Source organism: Enhydra lutris, unplaced genomic scaffold (genome assembly GCF_002288905.1).
Source record: "Enhydra lutris kenyoni isolate GAN:26980312 unplaced genomic scaffold, ASM228890v2 scaffoldscaffold37, whole genome shotgun sequence".
Classification (NCBI taxonomy): Eukaryota; Metazoa; Chordata; class Mammalia; order Carnivora; family Mustelidae; genus Enhydra; species Enhydra lutris.
This window is the reverse complement of record NW_019154121.1, coordinates 19,118,434-19,123,573: the sequence shown is the minus strand read 5'-3', so window position 1 is coordinate 19,123,573 and position 5,140 is coordinate 19,118,434. Positions and strand designations below refer to the sequence as shown.

Genomic DNA, 5,140 nt, shown 5'->3' with positions numbered 1-5,140 from the left:
CCTCTTCCCAGAGGCTGAGCTGTCTAGAAACCTAGCTTCCAGGTATATCCCTTTACCCATACAAGTGTACAACTTCCCCCTTCCCTGGCTCTCCCTCTACTATGTGGATGCATGCACATATCCCTCTGCATCTCACTTTCCAATCTCACGGCCCTTTAGTTTTAAGAACCTGAAGATGCTCAAACAGAAATCATCTCACCATATATTAACGGTAATGATTTCTGTTTGACCATCAAATGAGTCCATTTTTAATTAAAGTGTAAAGCCTGACAAACTCTAAAAATATGTACTGCAGGGACGCCTGGGTGGCTCGGTTAACCGGCTGCCTTGGGCTCAGGTAATGATCCCAGGGTCCTGGGATTGAGTTTCCCATCAGGCTCCCTGCTCAGGGGGAAGCCTGCCATTCTGCCTGCTTGTGCTCTCTCTCTCTCTCTGACAAATAAATAAATAAAAATCTTTAAATAAATAAATAAATAAATACTGCATTTAAAAAAAAATTAAAAATACGTACTGCAGATAAGAAAAAGAGTACATTATTAAGAATGGCAAATTAAAAACAAACAAACAAACCTTTGCAACTTCAAATAAAAAAGTTATCAGAATTTATGTCAGAAGAAAGAAATTTTTCTTATGGAATCCTGAATTAGAATCCTGGCTCTTCCATTTTCTAGTTAAGAGACAGAGGGGACAAGTCAGGTCAGTTCATTTTTCCCAGCTGATGTTCCCTCCTCTGTGAAGTGAGGTTAATAAATGTTTCCTTTCCAGGCTAGAGGTCAGGAGTTATTTATAAAGACATACAAATGACAAACACTTACATTCATGAACCCTTAGTATGTATCAGCATGTTAAAGCACTTTCCATGATACATGATACCTTATATGAGAAAGAATATTTATATCCCCATTTAACATAGGAAAAACTGAGGCTGTATTACTATTTTATATAATTATATTACAAGTACAAGTACAAATCACTTTTTAACCAAAGCATGCCCTGTAATGTCACTTATTAATTATTAATTATTATTATTATCCCTTCAAAAAGTAAGTGAACATAAGATTTACAAAGATCCATGTTTGGTTTCTCTCAAGGAAATGAAGTTGTCATTCTGTGCCCACCCTTTCCCTCCACTGCTAGGCTTCGCAGGTGTACTGTCTACACTTGCAGACTCCACTTATGTGTGACTCTTCCTTCCTTACTCTCCTGCAATCTTCATCTCATCCCCACATCTCCTTGAATCAGGAAGAAAAGGGAAATAATGTTTCTATTAAAACAATAAGGGGGCCAGAGTTGCATCATTTCTTAATTAATTGGATGGTGCCTGTCTTTCTCCTCTCCTAATTACATGCTTCTCTTTTCATTTCCTACTTGTGATGAGAATCTACACTCTTAAATAAAATCAATTTAAAATTTGATTTGACTGGGTATCAACTTTACTTTAACGGAAAATGACATTAGTTCACTACACCACCTCAAAAAAGAACTTCAGGGTTACGAGGATTAAGTTAGCTTATTCTTGATTTACTCCACACATCTTTATTGAGCAATGCTAAGTACTGGGCATAAATCAGTCAATAAGAGAAATGTGCTTTCTGTTCTCATAGGACCACATTAGCAGAGGAGACAGACCTTGTCTGTGTCACTGATAAGTGGAGATGGAAAGTGTGTATCTGTGTCTTATTTCACTTGATAGTACTGTGTAGTAGTAGTTATGATTGTTACAATAGTGTCTCATCTTTATTGGTGCTTATTATATGCCAGGCATTGTTCTGTAGACCTTGCAGGTATGAACTCTTTTAACAACTGTTCTAAACTGCAAGACTGGTCATGTCACTTTCTGATTTCAGTGTTTCTTGGCAGATCCAGATTAATGGGTAAACCAGCTGGGCATATGAACGACATTAGAATATCCACAGGGCACTAAAACATCACTGGAAGTAAAACTTGATGGGGAAAGTCGTATTTATCAGAACTCTTTTTAAGGAGAAGACAAAAAGTGGTTGGAAAAGGTAGTTTATATGGCTGCTGGGCATGGAGGGTAAAAATCTTCAGCAGGGAGGCTTAAGTGTTAAGAGTTACTCTCTAAAGTACCTTCAAGAGAAGACGGGTTCTGTTAACTTCCACCTTTGTACGTCTTTGTCAAAAGGCAGTGGGCATGATGAAAACAAAAATGGGTTACTCTCTACATCTGAGGAGAGACTGAGCACTGGCAATGTCCCTGGCCAATCTCTCATGCAATCCTCATAGCTTCCTCTAAACATATGTTGGACAGAACTCAAAAACTGTGATTAAAACAAAGGTGAATTATTGTTCTTCTAAGTCATTTTCATTCTTTAGGCATGCCTTGAACTTCACAATTATATCAAGTAATTTCTTACTTTACAAATCCTTCCTATCCTGGTGTCTATCTTTCTATCCTTAACTGCTACCATCCTGTCTCTGTTTATGTTTGCACACCACTACTATCACTTCACCAATTTCTTTTCTAGTTATTTGTTTATCTGACTTCACCATCAAATATGAGTTCCGTAAGTATGGTAATTTGTCTTATTCATTTTGGTACTCCATTGCTAATATCCTGAATAACGTATATAGGTGTAATATATACCAGGTAACAATTTTCTACTGAAGGAAAAATCACAGTAACTTCTTTACTAAGTCACAGCTACTGCATCTAAGAAAACTGTACGTACAGGTCAGACATCCAATAAATATTTGTTCAATGTCTATATGATCATCTGATCCCTTGTTCCTCTAAATAATGTTCATTTCCTCTAATATGGCAAATCATTTTTTTTAACTTTCTTTGGATAGTCTTTTTGCTATTCTTGTATTTCAGAACATTCAGAACGGTTTAGTTTCAAAATTCTGAAGTGTGTCAAAAATGTTATTTATAGGCTAATTGGCAAAGGCATATAAATGCAATGATAGCAGCTCAATTTCTGGGTAGAGTCTTGTTTGGTTCATCATAATTTGACAAGTTGGCATGCATGAGGTTAATGAGAAAATTCATTTTATCTGACAGAGTAGGCATTATGGAGAGCAAAAGTCACACTAATAAGGAATTACACATTATACATATTGCATAGTCTTTGTAATTTTTCTTAATATATAATGAATGGTTTGCTTTGCTGAACTCTAGTTAAAAAGAGAAAGAAAGGGCAACACCCCAGACTTCTAAAGAGAAACAGAATGTCTTAATAACTTCATGTTCAAGGCACAAGTTCAAAGTGATATCCCAGATGGGCAAACATGGACCTGACCACCTGCCTACTGTGGAAGCACACAAGAGAACTGAATTATTTGTCCACATTCTCTGAAAATAATTGTTTACAGTAATCATACCAGGTATATCCCACTAGCACTCATAAATATCCTTCTAAAATAAGCTAACAACTACAAACACAGGGAAATAACCCTTTTCCTATAGGCAGTGAGTAGAGATCCAAATAACATTCCTATTATACCCACCAGAAGGAAAAATTCAACATAATTTCCTCTCTAAATATTTGTTGGTGCCTACTATATGATGAGCACTGTGCAAGGTATTAGAGAAACAGCAAAAGGCAGACATAATGTCACTGCCCTCAAGGAGCACACAATCTAGTAAGAAGAGCTTACATTCCTGAATGTTCCAGGGTGAGAACATTTGCCAGTGAGATTTAGCAAGTGAATGTTGTCAAGGAGAGACAGATTTGGTTCTTTCTGAGTATACTGGATGCCCAATTAGTTCTATGAGGATCTCTGTCCTGACATGGGTTATTCCCTAAGAAACCAAAGAGCAGAGACAGTCTCTATGTTAAGCACCAAGGTCTAACCATTTCCCAACCTGGCAAAAGCTTTATAAGTCCAACTTCTTGTGCTTGTCATTAATGGTCTTGCTTGCCACTTCTAGTACCAGTGTGTGGACATACTTGGCAAAAAAAATCACACAAAAAACCCAAACAAAACCAAAACAACAAAAAACCCACTGTACACATAAGGGGCTTGAGATCACTGTATTTAAGTATTTAAATATTAATCAGTAGTAGGCTCAAAAAGGATTGTGGGAGAATGGCTCTTCCCTTTCCATATGGTGGCAGCCATCAGCTCAAAGGTAAGCCAAGGTAAGCACTTTACAAGTATATCCAGGAGTATTTACAAGTATATCCATATATATATATGGAAGAAGAAGCAGTCTGATGTAATGTGCTTTCTTCTCAGGATGCCCTGCTGGGAATACCACCAGCTCTCTGCCCTCCACAGGGCCCCCTGTCTAACCTAGCCCAATAAAGTGTGCAGAATGGGATACCAGGCCAACCAAGGTTATATCATATGTCAGATTCATGTGTGATATGGTGGCTGCAAATGCCTGGTTCCTAAGGGTGCTACCAAAAACAAGCCTGTTCATCAAAGTGTTAACCAGCTAAGGTTTGCCTGAAGCCTTCAGCCTGTTGCAGAGGAGTGAGCTGGACACCACTGTGGGGTTCTGAGAGTCTTGAATTCTTACTGAATTGGCAAAGATACTACCTAGAAATTCTTTGAGGTAATCCTCCGTGATCCATTCCTTAAAAGTATCAGAAGAAACCCTGACACCTAGTGCATCAGCAAACCAGTCCATAGCACAGAGAGATTCAAGGGCTGAAATCTATACACTGTAAGAACCACCGCCTAGGAAAGGGCCACAAATTCCACCACACTCTTGGTGGTTCTTGCCAGGCAGTGTGGTGAAGACACAATACTCTCCAGCTCCACCATTACAACTAATACAAGAAATGTTTGTAAAATTCTTACTTAATAAACAATTTAGGACAGTAAAAAATAAATATCAAGCAATAATAACAATATTTAGCATTTATATTGAGATTCAACTATTTACAATGTGCCTTCACAGTGCATAATCTTAGTGGCTCTCACCCCTAGCTGTGCCTCAGACTTACTTGTATGGGTTGTTAAAATCACCAATACCTAAACCCCAGACCAGCAGATTCTGATTCATTAGGTCAAGAACGGTATTTTTAAGCAGTTTCATGGATGATCTGGAATTGCAGGCAGGATTGAGACCTATGGCTTTATGTCATGTTTTTCCATAGTGTTCCTGGGAAACAGGCTTTCTTTATACTCCATGTGCATTCACTCCCTTATGCTTAGATTGTTTCTC

At 37.9% G+C, this 5,140-nt stretch overlaps 1 pseudogene; it reads left to right on the top strand.

The window, feature by feature from the left end:
• Positions 1-4,072: 4,072 nt before the first annotated feature.
• Positions 4,073-4,746, top strand: LOC111154382 (annotated as a pseudogene).
• Positions 4,747-5,140: the final 394 nt, after the last annotated feature.